The sequence below is a fragment of the Psammomys obesus genome, unplaced genomic scaffold (genome assembly GCF_907164565.1).
Source record: "Psammomys obesus unplaced genomic scaffold, mPsaObe1.curated_primary_1811, whole genome shotgun sequence".
NCBI classification, from domain to species: Eukaryota; Metazoa; Chordata; class Mammalia; order Rodentia; family Muridae; genus Psammomys; species Psammomys obesus.
This window is the reverse complement of record NW_026585742.1, coordinates 4,727,643-4,754,226: the sequence shown is the minus strand read 5'-3', so window position 1 is coordinate 4,754,226 and position 26,584 is coordinate 4,727,643. Positions and strand designations below refer to the sequence as shown.

The following is a 26,584-nucleotide window of genomic DNA, read 5'->3' as shown; positions in this document are numbered from 1 at the left end:
AATTGAAGTGATCATATGGCAAATTCTACACATAATCTTATTGTAAAATTAAAAACAGGAGTATCTTGACAGGTTTCATATTAGACTAAGAGAAGAGAATCTTCACTCAGAAAGGATGAGGGCAGATTTTGGAAAATAACCCTCAGATTCCGATTACTTACTACTTGTATGGTTCTGAGCACCTTCCCTACCTTCTATTGTATCTTAGTTTCCTTGTCTGAAAGAAAAAGACGATGGCTCTTACAAGATTTCAGAAAGAACATCTACAGCACTCTCATTGACTAATGCTCTAGCCCTGACTATTGCTAAAAGTGGTTCCTGTTTTTGCCCTGTGTATGTAAGCATGGTGGGTATGAGCCAGGATGAATGACAGGCCAGATCGATTTTGCTTTCTCCATAGGCTATCGAAAACATCATAGTTTACTTCAAATAGGGACATATACTTCTTGTAAATGGCTTAAGCACTTTTTTAATGTTTGGTTTTAATCTGAGGCTGGGCAATCTCTGTATTTGGGCTGAAGTCTGAAAATGGAAGTGCCAGGACAACATTTTCAGTAAAGTTAATGGAAGTGAGTTGTTTGTTCCTCAGCCCTCGTTTGTAACAGAAGAGAACCATGGGAATAAAACGTGTCGGCATATTTGGGAAAGAAAATTTTATGATTCCAAAGCGCCTTCCCTGTGAGGTCCCTGTAGTACAAAGCAAGTCAGCCACTGCATAGGGCTGCCATGGTCCTTGAGAGGAGCTGTGCTGTATCTGGCTGAGCCCCTGCCAGAGAGGAGCGTTCAGGAGAGATCTTCATGATGGTGCTAGTGCAAAACACCTACACAGTGAATGGGCCACGTCCTCTGCCAGTGCCACCTGGAGGAAAAGACGGTGAGAGCCCTGCCTGGCTAGTCCCTTTTGTGTTCTGTTTGTCTCCTAACACTTCTCGTGCCGATTGGTGCCTAAAATGCATTTAGATAAGACTCCAGGGAGGCATGTGCTGGTATTAAGGACTGAGAAAGAGGAGGAAATGTTATACCTATAAACGTGAGAATCTAATTTGCTTCCTGGAGATTGGGACTGAAGTGAATGCGCTAAAGTGAGTGGTTTTTTTGTTGTTGTTTTTTTTAGACAAATGTGTATAGAGGCACAAGATTACAGGCACAATAAACATGGGTTTCCAGGGGCTGACGGTACTGTGATTTCCCAGCTGGGTAAAGGAACCAGAAAGGTTGAGTAGCAATCAAGATAACTAGATACATAGATAGCAATCTACATATTTAGAACATTAAGGGATTTCTCTCAGTACCTTAAATAATTGTTAGCTTTTAATTTTAAGTTATTATTTCCTATTAGCCAGCTTTACTGATCAGATTATTAAGTGTCTATGCTAAACTGTGAAGTTATTTTCATAAAAAGCATTAATTGTCTTAGTTTTCATTCACTAACAACTCCAGGAATTTGGGTATATAACTACATGATATATTTGCCATCTGTGTTATGAGGGAATACATTCTCCCATATACAAAACATACAGAAGAATATGCACAAACAGAGAGAGAGAGAGAAAGAGAAAGAGACAGCAGAATACACACTCTGAGCAAAATGAAGATTATTTTGCCTTCCAGGAAAAAGTCCTAAAAATAGACATACAGGATTTAGAAAAAGCTGATTTTCATTTGTGTGATTATGAGTGTTAGGACATGGCCTGCGTGTTAGGCTGTGTGTTACAGGACTGAATTGTCTTGTTATTAAATATTGTCAGTGTTGCCGAACATTAAGGAAATGGCTGTTTTACGCTGTCTCATTTCATTGGCTTTAACACCACCCAACAATATAATGTTGGGTGTGTATGTCCTCCTAACAAAAAAACTGATGTTTCATAGACAAATGTATTTTATACCCAAACATCCTTACGTATTTGAAATAAGGGGTGATTGTTATTCTCGTGGCGTGAATAAAAAACTTGAGGCCCTGAGAGGTTAAATAAGAACTCTGAGGCGCTTGTACTGTAGACTAACGGCAATCGTGACGAAGGTAATTAGTTTTCTGTAGCTTCTGAAGCCTCTATGTGCATTATCTAATTTTATCTTTATTAGAAGCCCATTCTGGATTCACTCACTGTGTCCTACTCAATAATCCAATATCGTATGGCCCACACTGAGCTCATCAGTCCCTGCCTGTCCCTTTAAATGCATGCTTCTGCTTCTCCTACTCATCTCAGCTGATGGCATCACAGACACCTAATTACTCAGGCTGCAGACCTCAGTGGTTTATGCTCAAACTCCCCCTCATGCAGGCATGATTCATCATCCATGTATGTTCCACACCTGTCTTGCTTGTTGTTCCCCAAAAGCCATGTGCAACACTCACATCTGGCCCTCATTTTTCTTTCTGCCTTGGTGGACACTAAATGCCACTCCTAGCCATTTTCACTTCTGCTCCCAGTGCCAGCTTTACCCCTCTGTGTAGACTGTATGGGGAGCCTTGCTCTTCACCAAGGCTTTTAGGCCCTGGGTGGCCCACGCCCTCCTTAGTGTTCCATCTCACCACAGCCCTGACCTACATTTGGACTCTTCTAACACGGACGCACATGGCCCTTCACATTTATTGCAGTTTTTCTCACCCGTTGGCTTTTGTATATCATTTCTGCCTGAAAACCTGGGCCATTCTTTTTCACAAATGCTAGCTCTTAATCAAAGCTTTCCTGGACAAATGTTGAAGGTCATTAATCTCCACAACTTCATTAGCATTTTTCATCTGTCCCCATAAGCCTCTGAATATAACTGTGCCACTGAACCAGACAGTTAATTATAATGACCTCCTTACAGGTATCTTATCTATATCTGTCTACCTTGCCCAGACCAGTATTGTTCAGGGAAGGGAATTTCCTTATTCCTCTTTAAATCTGAGAGTCTGGAGCAAATCAGATATTGGAGCATAGTCAGGTTGATTATGAAGGCAATCCTTTGATATACTGGATATTTTAACACAGGCTTCTATTTTAGGGCAAGTTTAGGCCATGGCTTAGAAATCTAGTACCAAAGAAACTCCTTGTACACCCTAAAGGACCATTCTTGAATGCTATATCCCAAGTACTTTTCTAAGGGTTTTATAAACATTAACTCAGTTAATTATACACTGCTTTCATTTTCTTCCCAAAGAGATTATGCAACGTCCTTTATGACTGCAGTTAAAAAATCTTTACAATTGCACAGTGAAAAGATAGAGCAGCCAGGATTTTAACCTAGAATCTATTATGCCCTTAACTCCTGGACTTTATGCTAAGAAAACTCACACTTTCAAATAATTTTGCACACAGTTTTAACACAGGTTTCACAGATTCCCAATGGTCATGAAGTGATCCCAGGACAATCCTAGCACCTAGGATTACCCTGCCCCTCTGGATTCCCAATGCTCTCTGGCTTTCACAGCATTATGTCATTTACACTGAGTCCACCCTGCCTCCCACTTTTGACTTTTTCATTTACCATCTATAAACCCAGCATCGCCTCTTCAGAACATATCCCATTCGGCTGCCAGCCTCACTCTGATCAGGAGATTGGCTGACATCGCCAGGCTGCCTTGTCTCCTTACCAGTTTTTTAGTGAGGTCAGAAATTCAGTGAGTAAACAACACCATCCTCCAGGCTGAGCCTAGGGCAGCCCTGGCCCATTTTGTCTCTTCTTGCATGTGCAAAGGCTGACCTCTTATGCAGTAACCAAGTGTTTAGGGATTTCTTCCCTTAATGGAAGAGCGTCACTGGTTTCTGGAAAGATGTCCATCTATGTAACCATCCCCTTGAGGTGGCTTGAACATGTCTGTTTGGAGACTAATGCTTAGTTATGTCTTTCCTTGACCGGAAAAAGAAAATCTAGCATGGACCAAAAGCTCAGTGAGTGGCAGGGCTTGAACTCAAGCGCACTCTGTGTACTAGTCACAGGCCTACATTTCACAGATAAAGAGCTGAGGAGACCTCAAAGGGGTAATTCTTTCACCCATTCCAGCTCAGCTGAGAAATGGGTATACAGAGACTTCTGCTTGTATTTTATTTCAAGCCCACTCTGCTATATGATCCTCAAATGTGAATACAGTTTGTCTCTTGGCAATGTCCTCATTCTCTGGCATGAAGCCACTGGATAACTCATTGGAAAACATGATGCAGAAACTCACAAGGTAACAAAAACACACCAACAAAACAAAACAAAAATACTGTCAAAGGAGCCTATCACAGAGGACCTCTGAAAGACTCTACCCAGCAGGGTATTCAAAACATATGCTGAGATTCATAGCCAAACTTTGAATGCAGGGAATCTTATGAAAGAAGGGGGAGATAAAAAAGACCTAGAGGGAACAGGAGCTCCACAAAGAGAGCAACAGAACCAAAAAAATCTGGGCACAGAGGTCTTTTCTGGGACTGATACTCTAAAGAAGGACCATGCAAGGAGATAACTTAGAACCCCTGCACAGATGTAGCCCATGGCAGCTCAGTGTCCAGAAGGGTTCCTTAGTAATGGGAACAGGGGCTGTCTGACATGAACTCATGGGCTGGCTCTTTGATCACGTCCCCCTGATGGGGGAGCAGCTGTACCAGTTCGCAAAGGAAGACAAAGAAGCCAGTCCTGATGAGAATTGGTAAGCTAGGGTCAGGTAGAAGGGGAGGAGGACCTCCCCTATCAGTGGACTTGGGGAAGGGCAAAGGAGAAGAAGGAGGGAAGGTGGGATTGGAAGGGGACAAAGGAGGGGGCTACAGCTGGGATACAAAGTGAATAAACTGTAACTAATTTTAAAAAACATGCAAACAGATGCTCTTACATGCATACAAAAAACAAACAAACAAAAAACAAAAACAAAAAAACTCTCAAGAGGTAGGAGAACTGAGTAGCCCGAGCCCATGAGTCAAGAACCATTTCTTCTTGTTTCTGGAAGATGTATCCAGTACAGCAAGTAACCTAGAAAAATGAAGTGTGCTGAGTGGGCTTGCCCAGTCTTTAAAGAGTAGTCAAAAGCCTGCATTGGTACAACCAGAAGAGACTGGTTGATAATGCTTTCTTCCTTTTTGGACTGTTTTTCATAGGACTGGTGCTGCGCCCTCTGCTGGTGGAACACAGAGACCGGACGTGTTGGGCAAATGAGCCGCATTAAAAAAACAAAACAAAACAAAACAAAATAAAAACAAACAAGCAAAACAACAACAATATAAAACAACCCTAAATTGGCAGTTAGGGTTGAATGTGAATGTTTATCTCAGAGGAATGTTTATCTCACATGCAAGCTGTGTGAGCCTGTAGACGTTACTTCAATGAACTTCAGAGAGGGGGCAGAGTGGTCTCACCATAATGAAGGTTTCTAGGAGAATTAGAGCTATATTGTTGAGCATAGTGGTACATATCTGTAAGATCCCAAAACTCAGGAAGCTGAGGCAAGAATTCATTTGAGCCATGGAGTTTGAGACCAGCTGGGAAAGCATAGTGAGACATTGCCTCATATAAAGAATTTCAAATTAAATACGTACCAATGCCTATCACAAAGAATAGGAAAAAAAATGTGCATATCAATATTATCATTACCGTTCTCTTACTTGAAAAAGGAGCTTCATATCATTTGGCTGCTAAAGAATGGTGTAAGATTTTGTCCTTTACTGTGAAGTCTTATCTAAGACAGTATTTGGAATTTTGGGTGGAACACCTAGGTATTTCTGTTGCATGAAGATGGCCTAATGAGGTAGCTTCTGGCGAAATGGGCCATGACACTACTGGCTGGACCAAGGTGCCAAATGTTTCTTCTTTTTTTCACAAGAAGTTTCTGAGATTTGTCTAAAAGCTCAAACCTCTTATGACTTTTCAGAATCTTCTCCAGAACATTTGAGATAAAGGTCCATACCACCCAGCAACTCCTGCAAAAGCACACAGATAATTTCTTTATACTCTTATCTAACTTGTTCAGCCACTCCTAGGCATACATCCAAAAGATGCTCAAGTATACAACAAGGACATTTGCTCAACCATGTTCGTAGCAGCTTTATTTGTAATAGCCAGAAGTTGGAAACAACCCAGATGTCCATCAATGGAGAAATGGATACAGAAATTGTGGTATTTTTACACAATGGAATACTACTCAGCAATCAAAAAGGAGGAAATCATGAAATTTGCAGGCAAATGATGGGATCTAGAAAAGATCATCCTGAGTGAAATATCCCAGAAGGAGAAAGACAAACATGGTATATACTCGCTTATATAGACCTACAAGATATGATAAACATAATGAAATCTACACACCTAAAGAAGATAATCAAGAAAGCGGACACGGGCGAAGATGATCAATCCTGATTTAGAAAGACAAATGGGATGTGCATTGAACGTATGACAGGAGTCTACCGCAAAAGGCATCTGAAAGACTCTACCTAGCAGTGTTTCAAAGCAGACACTAAGACTCATAACCAAACCTTGGCAGAGTGCAGGGAATCATATGAAAGAAGGGAAGTTAGTATGATATGGAAAGGATAGGAGCTCTACAAGGACCAAATATATCCGGGCACAGGGTCTTTTCTGAGACTGACACTCAACCAAGGACCATCTATGGATATAACATAGAACTTCTGCTCGAATGTGGCCCGTGGTAGCTCAGTAACCAAGTAGTTTCCCAAAGTAAAGGGAGCAAGGACTATTTCTAACAGGATCTCAAGGGTAGGCTCTTTGTCCTCCCCCCCCCCCAAGGGAGGAGCAGTCCTGTTAGGCCACAGAGGAGGACTTTGCAGCCAGACCTGATAAAACAGGGTCAAATGAAAGGAGAGGAGGTCTTCCCCTATCAGTGGACTTGGAAAGGGGCAGGGAGGAGACCAGGGAGGGAGTGTGGGGTTGGGGAGGGAATGAGGGAGCGGGATACAGCTGGGACACAGAGTTAACAAAATGTAACTAATAAGAAAAATAAAATTAAAAAAACAAAGTTAATAAACTGTAATTAGTCAAAAAATAAATAAAAATTTTAAATATTAAAATATATATATATATCTCCCCAGGCAGTTACAAGGTGCCTGAAAGATTAAGAAAGCCTGGAATTAATGAGGAGGTGCTCAACAAGCATGCTGTTCCAGAATCAATTAGTCAGCAAATCTCACCCAGGCACGGTGCCTAAGCAGATGTGGTTGTAGATAAATAAGGAAAGAAAGAAAAAATAAACTATTATCATTTGATATAGTCACCTAATGAGTTTCACTTTTCTAGTAATGTAAAGTGTTTTGCAAAAAGGGTTCAATATAAACAGTTATGTTTTCTTTTGTGTTTTCAGTTCTTTAAAACATTGTCAAGTCTAGATTCACACTAAGCAACTGTGGTTCCCTGAAATGCTGTGTTTTTTCAGGAGCATTGTAGCATACAGGAGGATGTCTGACACTCTATCATGTTAATACTACACAGCTCCCTTTTGCCTCTCTATGACTCCTCTGCACCCTTTGCGAAGCCCATGCTTCCCCGCCCTCTCCTCATAAGACATTCAATATTGTCTAGCCTAATTTCTGTTACCCGGTGCATACACACGACGATAAAAAAAAAAAAAAAAACCTTGTGTTTAATATGCTTGGTCCCATATTTCATCTAAAGATCTAGGAATAGTACTTACATATTCAATAAATAAAACATATCTAGGAAAATGTATTTGAGTGTCATTTGACCAACATGAAGTCATCAAAAAAGATGAATTTGAAAATTTTATGATGAAGTAGATGAAAATAAGTTTTTGAAAGTTCAAATAAATTTAGATACTTGCATTGAAATTTTTTGTATTTGAAATACCAGTCTGTCTTCCATGTCCTAACTGTCTTAAGTTCCTGCAAGTAACCTGCTGTATCCATCCTTTCTGATTTTATCTGGAGGTGGTACTTACTGGAAGAAAGTGGATTTCCTATTTTTGTTTCCATGTAACTAAATATAGACACTAATGTATGTTTTCTTCATTTCAAAGCCTATTGCTAGAGTATTCATGAAATCTTTTTGTTTTAGAGAACTTCCAAGTTAAACTATGTGAAACCTCTGTGTCATCACACCTTGTAGTTTATATTCCAAACACTGACAGTTTCTCTAAATACCATCCCATCTTCCAAGCAAATAAGAGATTGAAATCAAATTCCATGTTTGAACCCTGAGGGAGATCATATTCTGGTGCTGCTCATAAGAGTCACCACATATAAGAGAGTTATAATCGAGACTACTGCTATCTCTTCTCTTAGTTTCTTCCAATGACAAGGAATTAAATACATACTGGATGCTGTCAGGAAAACTATACAAGTGGATGGTGTAAAGTTAGTTTGTTCACCATGCCATTTTTTTCTGTGAATACTTGGTGATTGTGGACTAGGTCCGGTCCTACACATGATATGACAAACTTGTAGAGGAATTTTAATCCAGCAACATGGCTATTATGGCTGGAATGCAACATGCCCTTAGCACGCACCTTTAACCAAAAACAATGAAGGTAAAGTTAGTTGGTAGAAGAAAGCAGCCACGTTGGAGTTCATTCATGAGTTCAGTGCAGCTTAGCAGAGGCAGTTGAAGTCAAAGAGCAGCACAGAGAGAGAGAAAAAAAAGAGGAAGCAGTATTATTGGGAGACTTTTACAGAGACAGGCTGAAGAGAGAACAAGCTTGACACAAGTGAAGACAGAATGAGCCGGAGAATAAGATGGAACCAGAAGGTGAGAATAGATTGTTAGAGTTAGTTTGAGGCCAAGTAGAGCAATTCAGTCAGAAGTGAGTGAAACCAGTTTGAATCAGTTAGCTGGAGAGGAATTTGAGCCAGGACAGCTGAGATGAACCAGCAGCCAGAGTTCAGAAAGAGCTAGAAAGGGTGAACTTATTCAGCAGTAGTCTCAGAAGCTGCAAACATTCTAGGCCTAGATAAGATTGTAAGAAGGCCAGAAGCTTCCAGGACTAGGCCTAAGTTAACAGGTAGAGACAGTAAGCCTCCAAGAAAACTGTTGTGTCTGGCAAGTAAAGGATTCTTTTACAAATGACACCCAACATGGGCCACTTAAAGTAATTTAAAGTTACCTTTACACAAACTGATGTCACTGTGTATAAGATTCATGGATCATGACCTTAATGTTTCAGACAAGGAAGGCCTGGTGTAAGAGATTTTGTGGTTATAACCTAGAAATGGCAGATATCTGACTCCAGAGTTGGTACATGTAACCACTGTACCTTTGCCTTTGTTGTAGAAGAGAACAATGAGCTGTCTTGGGAAACTCAGAAGACCTAAGATCTAGTCCTGGTTTTCTATGACCAGTATGTGGTGAGTAGTAGCAATCTCGTTCCCTTGCTGAAGCTCGATGGGTAGACTATTAATAGATAACTATTAATAGATAGCAAATTAGTAATATCCATTTGGCCAGTGGGCATATAGAAACCACCAGTCTGTCCCATTTATGAATGTATAAACTTTAAGGGGCACAAAGCCAGTGTTCTCTACCAGAAGGAGGGCCTTGTGCTTAACCTACATATCCTGAAAGACATCCTACCCATATAACTTGTGACCCAAAGGTGCAAATGTCTATATTAGCAGATCTCATAAGTACACATTTTTAAATTTATTTAGCTATTATTTTTGATGGTGCTAGGAGTCAAGGCCATGGCCTTGTGCATGCTATGCGGGCACTCTACTAACTGAGCTACCTCCTCAACCTTAAAAGTCCAGATTTCTTAAACAAAAAAAAAAAGCAAGCAAACAAATAAACCAATTTCTTTCTTTAAATTTACACTCATGACTTCTACTTAAACACACTCAACAAAAAAAATTAGAAACATAAAAAGAAAACATTAGGAAAGACAACAGTAAGAGATAATGTGTACCTTTCTATAACATTTCTTTTTTTCATGTACTTTAAATTCATAGTTCATGTATTTTAAAACTCAGATCATACTACACCTGTGTTTCAGACACTGTTTTTTTTTCCCTGTTAGATATTTTTTACTAATTAAAATATTTTTTGAAAAACCAACCTGACACAGAGTTCCAGTAATAAACAGTAAAAATGACTATGGTCTTTTGACCAGGAAGGCCTTGGTGGGAGAGGAGTGAGCCAGGACTCTCAGCCCCAGCTTGAGTTTTCCTGGTGCCCTCTGTGGGAAGCATCTAGCACTACAGGTTCTGGTGAGCAGCCCATGTGGAAACCGCTTGCTCTTTCATGCCAGGGAGGAGCTCATCTTATAATATGCCAGCACAAATCCAAGATCTTTCATAGCTCCTCCAGGGTAAAAGCAGTGTTAATAGTGCCTGTAGCCACAGTAACTGCAACTATCCTTTATTACAAATCTAAGGCTAGTAGAAAATTCTATGTCCTCTGCTCCCTGTCTAGACTTTGCCCTGAGAATAGACATTGAAAGGGAATTGGAGGGGACCTGCAGGGAAGCTTAGTGCTAAAGTAATTGCCACACGAGTACCAGGTCCTGCATTTGCTGCTCAGCACCTATGTGAGGAGTCTGGCCCAGTGGCATACACTTGTAATTCCAGTGCCAGGGAGCCAGAGACAGCGTTCATCCCTGAAGCACACTCAAAAGCCAGCCTAGCCAAATTGTTTTCAGGATTGGACCAAGTCTCAGGGCTGAGTGAGAGACCCTGTCTCAAAATAAAAGGGAAAATGTGGATAGTTTTTAAAGAATGACACCTTTAACCTATACACACCTGTGCACACATAGTCATACATACATGTACAAACATAGGCTCACACACAAATACACATGCACACACACACCCCACACACCCTAACTGTTAGACATTCAAATATGTTACAAATGCCCCCCATCTACAGGAAGCAAGTTTTCCAAAAATGAACAAGAAGCTATTGGTTGCTGCTGTTGTTTGGAAGAGGGGAGGGTCCTCATTCCACCCAAGAAGAGATGCATCCACAGCCAGCATGGAGCAGCTGGCCCCTTTCTCCTCTGCCTTTTCATGGCAGGCCTGTGGGGCTGGGAGAGGTTTTAGCCCTCACAGTAGTTGAGGCATCCATCATGTGTGGCAAAGCCTCACTGGCAGCAGCTTATCTCCTTCCATCGCGATCCACGGATATGGACCAAGCAAAGATACGTGCATCCACAGCCAAAGCTGATGATGAGTGATGCGTGGAGAGACAGTGTTAGATAGATGCTTCCCACTCTCCGTTCCTTAGCCCTACTAGGAGTGGACTTCAAGAGAGAATTTATGACCGCAGGTGAGGACTCTACTCCAAAGAGGAAATTTATTCTCTTCTGTGTCCTCTGGTGCAACAGAGCCACACTCCTGGCCACATTCTATGCTGTCTGAGGCAGTGGCACTGTCTTGTCTCACTAATGTTCCCAAGACATAGGCGCAGGGTGGATGGATTCTGTTTTAACCTTGATATTACTGTACTGTATAGCCTTGGCTAGGTTCTCTGTGATGATAACGCCACCTACCTTAAAGGTGCTTAGCACAAACCAATCCTTTAAGAAGTCTGTATGGCTTGCTAATTCATAGCCTTGGTTACCTAGTAGGATCACCTGGGTAGACTTTAAAACTAAGGGGTTGCGGAGGTAGCTTAGACCCTAAGGCTTTTTTTTTCCTTGAAGCCTTCATCCAAGAATGAAGATGTATGTTCAGATCCTCCCAGTCTACAAAAAAATAAAAATAAAAAATAAAAAAGCCAGGCATGTATGCCAGAGACCTGCAGTTACAGCTCTTAGAAGACATAGAACTAGGGTCCCCAGAGAAAGGTGACCAGCCAGACTAGTCAAGTGAGCAAGCTCTGTGTTCAATGAGAGATTCAGCCTCAACAAATCCAAGGAGGATGATTAAGGAAGACTGGATACCAGCTTTGGGTGTCCTCCCCAACATATACATGTGTGCATACACCCGTGCACACATGTGAACAGAGTTGGTAAAATCTACGATTTGCACGTCTGTGAAGATGTTAAAAACATATTAGGTAATAGAAATGCCTTATAGTGTGTGTGGCCTGGATTTGGATGAGATGCAAAGATATGTGAGCAAACGCATGTACATTTTCCTGAATTAACGATGATCTGATCCTGTCTCCACAGAACAGGTTTGATCTTATCTCAGGACATATGTCCAGGCCAAGTACACCTAATCATTAGGTGTGATAACCGCATCACAGGAAAGGCCGTGTGCTGAAAGACCCCGTCATGTAGTGTGTTCAGCTGTCTCATCAGTGTCCTGTAAGGAGACTGTCTTGTGAGTGGATGTCACAAGTGGAGAGGTTTCTAATTTAGCCATCTTCTCTTCACTTTTCCTTCTTTAACTCTTCTAAGAAAACGCCAGGGCAATGAGAACAAAGACAACAACACATTTTCAGCATTCCCTCTCCGGGTTTGTCTGTGTATCCAAGGGAAAAGAGATTGTGAGTGGATGATAGTGGGCCAGGAGGAAGCTTTGAGCTCTGATGAGGTGACAGGGGCGGGAGGTGGCGATGTGCTCCTTACGTGAAAATGTCAAAACCCAGAAAAGCAACATTTGTGACTTACAGTGGGCTTAGAGGACAGAGAGAATGGTTTTCAAAGATGAGCAAGAACTGAATCTTTCAGCAGATCTCAAAGAAGAAGATCCATAAAATGTCAGCTCTTAATCCGGGAAACACTACTGTGTGAAGATGCTTGGATGAAGTGGATGTTGTAACACCCACAGGTTCTTTGAGAGAGCCCAGCACAGGACAACATGGAAGCAGAGAAAAGAAGTCACAGCCCTGGCAGTAACCCAGAAATGTCTGTGAAGAGGCAGCCCTTGTTTGCTGATGACAGGCTGACTATTGCACACCTGCGGGAGGTTAATTCTCAGGTCTTCCTTGATTTCTCTTGTGCCCATCTGTATTTTTCTGTGGAGAAGCTTTTATTATTGTTGCTGCTGTTATTATCGTTGTTGTTGATGTTCTTATATAGATTCATAGCCAACAGAAAGTGTTCCTTAAGCAGGGAGCCCACAGAGCTAGCAGCAGTTTCGTGCAGACTTGTTCATTGCTCTTGGCCAAGCTCCTAGATATCTCACACGTGTTCAGGACCCCACACAAGTGAGCTCTAGACTTGAGCTTCCCAGAAGTAGCCACTCATTTCCAGTCACTCCACTCTTCACAGAAACTAGTATCATGATTGAACTGATAAGAGTAATCACACTGATTCTTGCTGTTAGCTAGTTTTGTGAGAGATGGTTTCATTATGAGGCAAGCTACAAACACATGGACATCCTCCTGCTCCAGGATCACTACATCTGAGATCACAGATATGAGCTATGTGTCAGCATTCTAATCTCATTTTTTTTTATGTCAAGAAAGTAATGTCTATGAAGGTACCAGACTGGTATATATTTAAGTCATTATATCAATCCCTTAAGATTTTACTAAGCCATTAATTTTATTAATCTTCAATGCTTTGTAACAAACCCTGTACTAAGCACGTCTACATGACCATAGCAATCAGTTTTCTATAAAGATCTAACACTAGAATAAACAATGATAAAATACTAATATGCATTCAATAGAGTTGGGAATGATAGAGACTATGATTAAATGGAGAATACTTAAGTCAGCAAGATAAAATCAAATCAAGATTGCTGTTTTTTTGTTTTTGTTTTTGTTTTAAATAAAATGTAGTTAAGTCAAAGAGAAACTTTTCATCTATAGGACTGGATCCATAACTGTCAATTTTCAACTTCAACTGGAAAATGGAAATAAGTTCTAAGCCTCATGAATATAAGAGATAACTTTTCAGACTCCATTGGTATATAGTTAGATGTTAATTAAAAACATATAGAGACCTAGTACTGTTCCCCAAGTGCAAACATATAATCAGGTCATTAAAATGTTAATGATATGCAAGAATATTGTGTATTTGTTTGCCTTCTATACAATGCCTTGTAACTGAGGATTTGAAAGAGCCTAAAAGCTATGGCAAAGGCCATTATCTCAATGCCCAATTGAGCCATTGCTCAGTTCCTTGTCAGTCAACCTGCCCTCTATACCCAGTGAAAGTAACGGATGAGTTTTATGGTGGCTGCTGTACACGCAGAGGCATGAAACTGATATGGTAGCAAGAGATAACACTGCCACATGTGATTGGTTCTATGACTAGCAGAAACCTTGACTCTCCACCTGACCACCTTATCTACATGTCAGTGAGCATTCACGAGAGGCAGAAGCCAGTTCTCAGACAGGAGTAAATGTGTTGAGTATGTTGTTACTTTCCATAATGACAAGACACAAGTCTTGGCCTTCATCAGTCGGGGTGCGTGGTTGCTGCCAGCCCCTGAAGCAAAGGATCGTCCTATGCCCCACTTGTTTATTTATGCTCTGTGAACTTCATCTCCCTCATTGGTAGATGCCCTTTTTGGTTCGTTAGATTACTGTGAAGATCAAATGAAATGGAATAAGATGAAGACATGCTTTGTAAGTTTATTATAATGATTACCCCAAGTGGCAAAACAAAACAAAAACCTCAAGCTCCTCTGTAACCAACAGTGAGCCACACACCTGCCATCACTCTCTCTCTTTAAATATGGTAGAATCTGAACTATTTGTGTCAAGATAGCCGTTTGAATGTATTCAGGGCTTCTGGTCCTCGCTGCTATTATAAAACCTCTTGTTGACAAGATACATTTATTTTTGAACATGTCAATGTTCTGATGCATCTGATTCAATAACAATGATACTCAAAATAATTTTGTTTCATCGAATTTCTGGAAGATTACAGCTAGAGAGTCCTATAGCACATACACACATGATAGTTTATGAATGTGAGTTTAGAAGGCGTTGAGTGGGAGCCAGACCCCACCAGTCATTCACTAGTGATGGGACTATAGGCAAATCAAGTCGCTTTCTTATCCTTAATTATCCAGAAGATGGGTACTTAGCTCAAGACTATTCTGGGGATTAGATGATAGAGCTGAGCTATGACACTGTTCATAAAAATATACTTGAATATTTTTCGGACTCCAACATGCACTTGAAAATAACAGTATGGACTTGGTTTCCATACTTCAGTACTGAGGTGAGGCATATTTTTCATATTTTTAAACTTTTTGGAAAAATGTGGTAGGGACAATATTGTATTTCCAATTATGAGACAGAATTCTTTTATTCTCCCACAAAACAAGGAGTGTCAAAGAATGGACTCTCCTTTGCTGCAATGTGTTGACTGATCTTGTCTTCATCAAATTACTTACTGGGTTGTAGTATGTCCTGTCCAGCCTCCTATCAAAGCCATTCATAGGCAGTCGGTTGATGTGAAGTTTCTGGCATCCAGCAATAGCTGAGGTGTATTTTAAGTACTCTGTCTGGCAGCTCAGCAGAAAAAAAAAAAAGAAGAAAAAGAAAAATAGGCAACTGCCTGCAGATTTCTTTCCAGCAAATATTTCTTCCCTACCATCGGACTACTCTTTTCAAGGAAAGAATAGGTTGAGAGGTGTTATACCAAACTAGCGAAGTAGCCATGCTACCTAGCAACCAGGCTAAATGTGACATGTCCACATTTCAAGGAAAGTCTCCTCCAAAGCAAGGAGACTCTTCCTGGAAGTGTTACTTGAACTATGAAGAGGAGCATCTAGGTCCCAGTGACTTTTGGTAGAAGGTTTGGGAAGATGCAGATGGCCCCTCTATTTCTGAGTTCCCTTTTGGCTGCTCAGTCCACAGAGGGATGGCTGGCATTTACAGACACACACAGCCCAGATTGCTTTCCTCAGACGACTCTCTGCCCTTTCAGACTTGCTGCCCCTTTAAAGGGTTTTTATTTTGAGGTCATTTTAGATTTGGATGAAGCTGTAAAACAAACCACCCAGAAATACCTTATACGCCCTTTAGCCATTTTCTCCTAATGGCAATAGCTTTTACAGGTATCACACCTCATCACAACCAGGAAATCATACAACCAAGCAACCTGACTGGAGTTGCAGCAGCTTTGCCTGCACTGTGCCGCCAGTGTTCCAGAGAACACAGATCTGCTCTCCTCGTGGAATAAAAGCATCCCCAGGGCTCTAAAGGGGATCTCTCTTTCCTGAGAGCCTTAATCAGTTGTACACATTCCAGGGCAAAATCCTCCTCTCTCAGAAATCTCTCAGTCGAGCCGTTTGCAGCATTCCTCCTCCTCTTTCTCTTTCTCGCTTTGCTTCATCATTTACTATTTCACCTGACTTCGGATCCAACTCAGCAGTTCATGTCTCTTACTCATACATCCGCATCCTCTGTGTGACTGGCTGCTAAACCCGAAATCCTTCAAGGTCAAGGAGCTTCAAATGCCAACAGCTACTCTCCTGATGTCTTAATTGTTGCTAAACCTTCCAGCTTAGGGGTGAGATTCTCTGTCTCCCCCAGAAAGGGTGGGATGGAGGAGTAAAAGCGAGTTGGAGGTTGTGAAGAATCACAAGCCAGAGTATGTGATTGGGTAGGTCTGGGGAGAGGCCTAGTAATCTGCATTTCGACCAAGGTCTTGCATGCTACTTCTGACAGTTAAAGAGTCACACTTAGGGGACTCTCGTGATCCCTAATACTATCACACTTTAACAAAGCTCACCATGAGGCTTAAAATGCTGGATTCGTGAGGGGAGGTGCGTTCTCCTCTGAGTTAATAAGGATTAAGGTGTTGCTCTGACACATACCTGTCCAAAGCAGGAGGTCTGTGAATCCCTGGAAGATAGAAATGCACATCTAAGTGAGAAACGTGAAACAAAATGCTGGGAAGTCAGCAGGTGTGCTGGACATGGGCATAGAGCTAATTTTGTTGTTTTCCTGTTTAAAGGCCATGCCATGAAACTGAGGCAATAGGTCAGTGATCAGTTTGTCACCTTCCACGCCAGGCAGCTCCAAGGAATCTGAGACTCTTTTCTGGCCTCCACAGGCACCTTTTGTACACACACTCACACACACACACACACACACACACACACGTATGCGCACGTGCGAATTCTTGGCTGGACCTCTGCACATGCACACTTGCACATAAAGATCCCGGCTGGCTTCCTAGGAGCCCGCTTCACCCCCACTCAGTCTTCTTCCCAGGCAGGCCTCTTTTACACGTTGTCTTTAGCATGTGTATGTGGGAGAGAATGTGGGAGAAGAAAGCACAGGAAAACAAATGTTCTTAGAAGAACTGCAAAGAACCTCTCATTAGAGAAGCAAATTAAAATATTTCAGTCCCTGGGCTGTTTGCTTTAAATACATCATATTACATCAGTCCTTGATAGAAGACTAAACTTCAGGTTTCATAAAATTATCTTCTAAAAAGATGTACCAATGTATTTCACTTGTGCTATGAAAAGCATAAAGAAAAACACTATAAATATCATGTTCTTTGCCACTAAGAAGTTTTTGTTTTGTTTCGGATTAAATAACCAGGTGTAACCTTGAGGGGTTATTTTAATAATCTTCCATATCCTAGACTTCTGACATCAGGTGAATCTTGATTTTGTCTTATTGATTTTTATAACGATCTCCTTCCATGCCTGACTTCTACCACTCCCCCAGCCTCGGAGAAACCACACACATTTGGCTCTAACCCCAAATTTGCCTTCCAGATGTAAGGTGCCACTGAATCAGAGCTTCCACAGGTGCGGTTCTAGACTCCATAGTTAGCAGGTGATGCTGACCAGTCATACTTACAGAAAACCTTAGCAACTTTACCTTTCCATGAAGAGTGAGCTGGCTTGGAAATAGGTAGGTACATCATGATTTGAGGGACTTACTTATTCATTTGTTTTTCCCCCACGGGACCAAACACAAGCTGAGCCACATTTCAAAGCAATTAACTCTGAATGACAATGGCAGTCTCAGCCTTGGCTCTGTGTCCCCATAATCTGAGATTATTTCAGACCATTCTCCCTCTATGTTATGCAAGGTCTGCAAAGAAAAGAAGTGGGATCGAGAATCAGACAGGAGCCAGAGTAGAAAAGCTATCAATCAGTGTTACCTGAGGGTGCTGTGCTTCTCATAAGCCTTCTGCCCGACAAGATCCAGCAGGGTAGGAGTTTCATATTTACGAGGAGGCTGTTTATTGATTTAGCCGCTCAGCCAAGGACTAGGGATAGGGTTTTAATCTTTGCAGCTCACCTAGGCATGCTGGTTTAAGTCAGAATGGCTATGACAGTAGTGCTGTAAAGTACCCATTCTGTCTTCTCATTGGCTGTCATGAATTGTCTGTGCCTATTAATTTTTTGTAAAAGTAATATTATTTGTAGAGAAAGCAACAGAGTCAATGGCAGTCTATTTCACATGTTGAGGCAAAGAGTAAGCCCTCAGCAGTTTTGACCACCATCAGTCAAGGTTTGGGCTCATTATCTCAACCATGACATCTGGCTTCCTAACCCACAAACTCAGCCCCTGCGAGGGTGTATTTCTCTGCCTGAAAACAAAAGTCTGATAAGGAATGACAATGTCTCTCAGTGTTTCTGTACTATGAGCAAATGAATAGGTCAAACCTACCTTGAATCATGCAAAATTCTTCATTTTTTTCCTAGCTGTATGTCCATTTACTTAGTTATTCAAGTACCTAAGCTTGATGTTTAAATCTGCAACTATGACTAAGAGGCATTTATTTCCTATCCTCATAGAACCTTAATCTAAAACAGAAGAAAGATGTTCAACAAGTGATTTGATGTTGAAAGAAACATGTAAATGGAACTCATATAGGAATGATGTGCTAGGCAGAATTACAAGAATGACCCCTAATGACCCTTTTCCTTCCACAACCCCCTCTGCTTTGCTTGAGGGGCGAGCCTGTAAATATAAGCTACTAATCTCTTGAGTATGTTCACTTTGATGGCACAAGAGAAATCATCTCAGTGGTCCTAGTCTAATTATATGAACCCTTAAAAAACAACACATTTTCTCCAGCTGTGACCACAGGGGACCTCTGAGAGAGGCCAAGCTTAGGAGGGAATCCATGCAGATTAATACCTTAGAGGGTAGCAGGAGCCATGAAACGAAGATTGTCAGTGGCCTCTGGATTCTGAGTGAGTGTATAACAACTTGAACTCAGCTCACAACAGAATGAAGCTGGAAGTGAACTCATTCCATCCCACGGAATCACCTTGAACTCAAACTTGTCAGGTTAAATCCTACACACCCAAATGGATGTATTTATTTGCTAAACCCTTAGTCCCTCTGAGTCTATCTTTTATCTTGAGAAGGGTCTCTGCATATTTAATAAAGCTGAGGCATTAGGATATAACTCTCAATCTAACATGAATGATGTCTTTGTGAGAAGACTGATTTTGACATGGACACAAGGATGGGAATATCGCATGAAGATACTGAGACACAGACACAGCGAGTATATGTGAAGATGGAGACTGGGATTGGAGCTATGCTGCCACAATGCCAATGCACGAGGTTACTTGATCCTGAGAGAAGCAAGGGAGGTTATTTCTAGAGACTCTGCAGGTAGAATGCATTGGTGGTATAATATCGACTATGTCGCAGGGAGAAACTCCTATCAGGACCTCTAGTTTGGACTACTAATCTTCAGAACTCAAGGAGAATACATTTCTGTTACTAAGCAACCTAGTTTGTGATCCTGTGTTTCAGCTGCCCTAAGATACTAGCAGTGAATATCAAATGCAGGGACCAGTGGAGTTCACCCAAACTTGTGGCCTCAGAACTAGATTCAAGTGGGTGTTGATTTAAGCCACCAACACTACCGAGTTTGTCCTGTAGCAAAGTAGGACAAGTAACACGGAAGAGCATAGACGTAATTATGTGAGAGGGGTATTTGTTTTGTTTTGTTTTTTAACTTTTATTAATTACACTTTATTCATTTTGTATCCCCCCCCATAAGCCCCTTTCTCCTCCCCTCCCAATCCCACCCTCCCTCCCCTTTCTGCGTGCATGCCCCTCCCCAAGTCCACTGATAGGGGAGGTCCTCCTCTCCTTCTTTCTGATCTTAGTCTATCAGTTCTCATAAGAAGTGGCTGCATTGTCAGGGTTCTAGGTTTTCTCTACAGATAGTCCTTGGGTGGAGTATGAGTCTCTGGGAAGTTCCCTGTGTTCAAATTTTCTTGTTCTGTTGCTCTCCTTGTGGAGTTCCGTCCTCTCTAGCTCTTACTATTTCCCACTTCTTACATAAAATTCCATTCACTCTGCCCATCAGTTGGCCATCAGGCTCAGCATCTGCTTTGACAGTCTGCACGGCAGAGGCTTTCAGGGGCCCTCTGTGGCAGGTTCTGAGGTTGTTTCCTGTTCTCTGGGTATCCCTGGCTGTCTTGGACTCGCTTTATAGACCAGGCTGGCCTCGGACTCATAAAAACACTCTTGCCTCTGCCTCCCCAAATGTTGGGATTACAGGCATGTGCCACCATGCTGACTCCTTTTACATTTTGAGAAGACTTGTCATTCATAAAAAATGCATAGCAACCATGATTTGCCAATAATTTCAACACTCTGCTCTGTTGGTTGGGGCCAACACAGAAAAGTCTAGACTGACTTAGATTGTACTCCTGGGACGGTGATTCCGGTCTGTTCACCTTACCATCCATATCACAGGCAGCCATTGTTTCTCTAACTCCAGTACACTTGTGTTGCTCAAGTGTGTGCATGCACAGGCACACTTCCAGGTACTCTGAGACCACTTCCCTTCCATGACCCATGGAAAGCAGCCAGAACAGGGATTCAGACCAAAATAAGGGCAGGAAAGCCTTGAGGAGTCCAGGAGAGTCCATCTGCAGCTCCCTGTGTTCGCCCACAGATAACACGACATTACGCACTTTCCTCAGAAACAGTGTGTGAACCACATGGAGAATACAGCCAAGTAGGAATCACACACACCAACCTTTAGGTCAAGGCGTCTTTGGAGATCAAACGACCCTTTCACAGCAGTCATCTAAGACCACAGAAAACACAGATATTTACATTACAGTTCACAACAATAGCAAAATCACAGTTATGATGAGGCAATGAAAATAATTTTATGGTGGGAGTCACCACAACACGAGGATGCCACATGAGGAAGGCTGAGAACACTGATCTCTAGGGCTTTCTTCACGTGGGGATGAAGTGACCAGGTCAGTGATGGTGGCGTGTTAGTGTCAGGCTCAGGCCCCAGTTAACCCCACACTTATGATGGTGCAGTTTTTCAATCACAGTTCAAGCTCCCAGAGAACTAAGATGCCTGACCAAGCAAGTTATTTCTTACCCAAAAACTAGAGGAGTGTTGCTTCTTCCTAGAATGAAAATTCCAAGTGTCTTGGACCTGCTTAATGAACCCTTTCGTGTACCTCAGAGGAGAAAGAGGGATTGCGATTGAATAGATAATCAAATCTTAGAATTTATAGGTGAAAAAAACAACTTTCATATCTTTTCTATTCTTTGATTTAGTGATTTAAAAAACATAAATTCGCATTGTAAATATGTAAATGTTTTTAAGACCGATCTCCATTTAATGTTGACAAATTTGCATCTATTAACTGAACAGGTGTGATTGTACAGTTCACGGTATACTGACAAATGCGCACACCCACATAGCCCATGCTTCTTCAAGATGCAGACCATTTCCTCCACTCTTCCGTGTTCCCACCTGTCCCTTCGCAGACACCCTCTACTCCTCCATCCCTGCCTCCCCCTGAAGCCACTCACTGTTCTTACTTACGAAGAGTTAATTTCAGGGGCGGAAATGGTAACTGAGTTGGTGATGTGCTTGACATTCAAGCAAGAGGACCTGAGCTTGATCAGCAGACCCCACATAAGAAAGCTTGTATGGTAGCATGCCTTGGGATCTCAGTATTGGGGAGAGGAAGATAGGCAGAGCCTTTGGCTCACCGCCTGGCCAGCCTAACGAGAAAACTCCAGCTCAGTGAGAGACACATCTCAAAAACAAGGTGGTGGTGCCTGAGGAACATGCAAAGCTGACCTCCGGTCTCCACACCCCCACAACACCTATGCATGCTTGTTCACCTGGGCACACACACTCTTTCTCTCTCACAAACAGCACTTGTCGAAAAAATTCATGTAAAATGGCCATATGGTCTTGAAGTCCCACTTTGCTGTATGTGTCAACAATTTGTTACCTTTCCTTTGACCCTTAAGCAGTATAATTATCTGACTGTGACTAAAACACAATTTGTCCACTTTGTTTTTGCTGGACATTGGACTGTTTCAAGCTTAGCTATATGGAATAAAGTTTCTGTGTGTGTTCTTATACAAGTTTTGGTGGACATTTCTAAAAACAAAATGATGAATTTTGTTGTGATATTTTCATAAATAAATATAACATACTTTGATTAGGATGATTTTTTATTGTCCTTTCATGTCTTCCCTACTCCTCCCCCGGTGCCTTTCCTATCTAATAACTCCCATTCCTTTTCATACAGTTTTCAGTTTGTTGTATGAATGTGTGGTGTGTATGTGTGTATGGATGTGCACACATGTGCTTGCGTGATCATGTGTGCTTTCTGTGTGTGTGCAAGAACGTGTATGTGTGTTTTGTGCCTGGAGGGGGTGAAGGAGGGTGTCATGTGCCCTGTTCTTTCGCTCTTCTCCTTGTGGCCTTGAAGCAGAGCTTGAGCGTAGAGCTAGGCTGACATGGGGTGCCTGGGTGATGCTGTCTCCTCCCTTACAGACTGCCATGGCTATAGCCATGTATGAAACTACCCTTGACTGCTTATGTGGGTGCCAGACATTTGGACTTACATATCTGTGGAACAATTGTTACTACACACTCAGTCATTTCCTGAGCCCCTTGTGTAATTTTTTTCTATATTCCATAAATAAGAAAAAGTATATAATACTTTTCATTTCAGTCTGGCTGGCTTAAAATGATGATTTTCCCTTCTATTTCCTAAAAATGACATTTCCTCCTCCTTTTGTCTCCACTGTGTGTATGGAAAACCTTTTTCTCTATTTACATATCTGTTGTTGGACCCCTGTACTTACTCTATGGCTTGGCTTTTATGAAGCACCATGATAAATGCAAGTGTATTTCTGATATGTGATGGCTTTTTTTTTCTGTCCTTCATCTTGGGCTGATACAACCAAATTTTATAATATTTTCTAAGAAAACTCCATATTGATTTCCACAGTAGCTGTACTAATTTATATTCTTAACCTTAATGAGTATGTTAAGAGTTTCTTTCCTACTCCCATCCTTACCAGTGTATGATGATTACTTGATGATAGCTGTCTTACTAGGGTAAGATACAATGCCAACATAGTTTTGATTTGAATATTCCCAATGATGAGAGGTAATTAACATTTTTATGCATTGTTAGAGATTTGTACTTTTTGGGGAGGGCTGTTTGCTGTTTGATAAAAAGTGTTACTATATAGTCAATGCTAACCTGGAACTCACTAGTGTGAACTGAGCTGACTCAAGCTTATGACCATCTCCCTGCCTTGGCCTTCCAAGTCTTGGAATCACAGGTATAAGCCACAGCATTTTGTTTTGAAGTTATTTTCCAAAGTGTCTATAAAGGGATTTTTGCTTACTTATTGATTGCATTGTTTGCTATTCTGTTACTCTCTTTTAGTTCTTTATGAATTTTGTACGTTACTCCTGTTAGGTTAATAAATGGAAAAATTTTCTCTCATTCTACAGCCTGTATCTAGAGTTTGTTTTTCTCTAGAACCTTCAAAGATTCAGAGTTTTCATAAAGGTTTCTGTTCTTCACTGGACTGATTTTTTTAAAAAGCTAGGGTCAGATTGAAGGGGAGGAGGACCTCCCCTATCCATGGACTTGAAGAGGGGCATAGGAGGAGATGAGGGAGGAAGGGTGGGATTAGGAGGGGATGACAAAGGGGGCTAGAGCTGGGGTACAAAGTGAATAAACTGTAATGAATATAAAAAAATAAAAATTTAATTAAAAAAAACAGGGTTAACTATGGGGATCTAATTCTATTCTTCCACATTAAGATTTATAAGTTTTCCAGGACCATTTGTTGAAGAGGTTTCATTTTCTCCAACATGTGGGGTTTTTTGGCACTATGTTAAGAATCATATGGATGTAACAGCATGAATTTATTTCTGGGTTCCCTATTTCATTGGTCAGAATATCTGTATCTGTGCCATTACCATGCACATTTTGATTACTATGGCTCAGTAGTATAAGTTGAAGTATTTTGATGCCTCCAGTATTACTCTTTCTATACATGATTGTGTTTGGCTATTCGGGTTCTGATGTCTTTTTCAGTGTCTTCCTTTGGTGTTTTATAGGTTTAGTTGCAGAGATCTTCACTTCCTTGGTTAGATCTTTTTACTAGGTGGGTATTATTTTCAAAGGTACAATGAATGGACTTATTTTTCTGATGACTTTCTAGGGCTACAGATATGTGGGTGGAAAAGCCTGCTGATTTTTATGTTTCTGAGTTTATCAGGTCTCTTAGCACACTGTTGTCAGTAATAGAAATTAGTGCAGCCACTGAGGAAATCAAGATGGAGGCTCTTTATGGCCTTCTGCAAATAGGGATAAATGGACTTCTTTCTTCTCTGTTTGTATACTAGTTTTTTTTTTTCTTTTTGCTGTATGTCTATGGCTAAAATTTCAAACACTACATTTAATAAGAACGGTACCTTTGTTTTATTTCTATTACTATGATAAACATTAAGACCTAAAGCAATTGGGGGGGGGAGTTTTATTTCAGTTTACACCCTACAGTTTATTTCATATTCCATGAAGAAAAATCAGGGAAGGAATTCAAGCCAGGAAGCTAAAGGCAGGAGCTGAAACCGATGCCATGCAGAACTGCTGCTTCCAGGCTTTCTCTCCATGTCTTCTCAGAGTGCTTTTTTGTATAACCAGGAGCCCCTTCCCAGCAGTAGCACCATCCGGGCTCTTCCCTCTCACATCAATCATTAATGAAGATAATGTCCCACAGACTTGCCAAATGCCTTCTGATGAAGTAGTTCCTTAACTGACATTTCCTCTCCTAGATGACTCTAGTTTGTGTTAAGTTGGCAAACAACAAACCAACACAAAGAGTGACAATAACTATCCTTGTGTTGATTTAGAGGAAATGCTTTCAGATTTGCCAGTTTGGTATAATGTTGGCTATGAGCTTATCATAAATAGCTTTCTTTTCTGTTCAGATGTGGTCCTAATATGTTTAGTATGTTCAAGAATTTCATCATAGAGAGAGTTCAATTTTGCTTTTTCTCTATTCATAAAGATAATCATGTAATTTTATTATTGATTCTATTAATGCTGTACTATGTTTTTTGATTTGTATGTTTTTAACCATTCTAGCATCCCTGGAAAGATACAAAATCAATGATGCTATATGATCTTTTTAACCTGTTGTAATTCATTTTGTAATTTTATTTTGTGTGTATGTTCATCCAAGATATTGATGAATAGTTTTTCCTTTTGGTTTTGTGTTTTTAGGGGTGTTTGAGTAGACAAATTATTAGTGAGTTACATTGACAACTTTTCATCTCTAATTCTGTTAATTTGGGCTTTCTCTCTCCTTGATTTGTCTCATTTAGCTAATGATTTTTTTCAGTCTTATTAGTCTTTGTTTCATTGACCTTTGTGTTATTCTTTTAGACTTTATCTTAATTTCATCTCTTATCTTTATAATTTATTTTCTTCCTCTGGGTTTTGAGTTGACTTGCTCTTATTTTTTTAAGACTTTGAGATCTATCTATCATGAAAAATAATCAAAATTTCTTTTATTTTTAATTGTAGTCAACAATAGCTCTAAAGTTAAAAGGATATTCTAAGAAGTGCCTTATTATATCTTACTGAGTCTGCTGTCTTTCCATTTTCACTTGTTTTTAGGAATTTTAAACATCCTTTATTTCTTTAAATACTTACCACTTATTCAAAAGTTCATTAGTAAGTCAGTAGTCATATATGCTTTTTATCCAAGCACTGAAGAGGGTAAAGAATGAGATTAGTGTGAGTTTGAGGTATTCCTGATCTACAAAGCAAGGTACAGACCTGCCTAGGCTACAGACCGAGAGGCATTGTCTCAAAATGAAATAATTATTGTTCAGTCTGAAAGTGTTTTTATAGCTTTCGCACTTTCCCTTGTGGTTAATTTGGTACTTCGTTTCATTTTGATCTGATAAGCTGTGAGAAATTATTCCTTCTTATTGTATTTAGGAAGAATGACTTTAATAGTATATAATACCATCGCATGTTTTAAACAACATTCTATGATATACTTAAAAGGACATTTATTCTGTAGCAGTTTGGTTATAAATTTTATGACTGTCTCAGGCCCACTTGGTCTATGCTATAGATTAGGTCTGAAATCTCTCTTATGTTTCTGCTCTAGATTACTTCTGCACTAGAGAAAGCAGGGTATTGAAGTTAATGAGGGACATATCTGTCATTCCTTCTTCTTTTGTCTAGTTGTCCTTATGTTATATGCTTGAATGCACTAATATTTGTTTATTTATGTATTTATAATTCTGTCTTTTGATGTGCTGTTTCATGTATCAATATGTAATGACATTTGAAAATTCTATTCTAACCTATATGGATTGAAATGTACTTTGTCAGATATGAGTAGAGCTTTCATGCTTGATTCTGAGTTCCGTTTGATTGGAATATAATTTCGCATTCTTTTACTTTCAGTCTATGTTTATCTTTTTGCTGGTGAGGTGTGTTTCTTGCAGGAAGCAAACAGTAAATCTCAATTTTTAATTTAGTAAGCCTGCCTGTGACAA

The 26,584-nt window shown here is 40.6% G+C and overlaps 1 protein-coding gene across 3 annotated transcripts in view; it reads left to right on the top strand.

Moving 5' to 3' along the window:
• Cadps (calcium dependent secretion activator) overlaps window positions 1-26,584 on the top strand; it is a 444,339-nt gene that overhangs the window by 28,394 nt on the left and 389,361 nt on the right. The window lies entirely within an intron of this gene.